Below are 312 nucleotides of genomic sequence, written 5' to 3' on the forward strand. Positions count from 1 at the left end.
TAAAATAAAATGAATTTAAATTTTTTTAAATAATGCTGTATATCTAAAACATATTTTACTTATATAAATTAACAAATAGCTATAAGAACAGGTTTATGGTTTAGGTTTAGAATTTTTTGCTAGAACATATAATATTTTTATTATAATGAGAGTTGAATATATTATTATATTCATAGCTATTAGATCATCAATATATAATAGGATATACATATTTATTTTTACAAAATATTGACATTTATTCTATCACATATTTTAAGTGAAAAATGGAATGAATTATTATAATGGCAACTTATTTATATTGTACAGAATATA

This window comes from Plasmodium gonderi (genome assembly GCF_002157705.1).
Source record: "Plasmodium gonderi DNA, contig: Pgo-contig_147, whole genome shotgun sequence".
Classification (NCBI taxonomy): Eukaryota; Apicomplexa; class Aconoidasida; order Haemosporida; family Plasmodiidae; genus Plasmodium; species Plasmodium gonderi.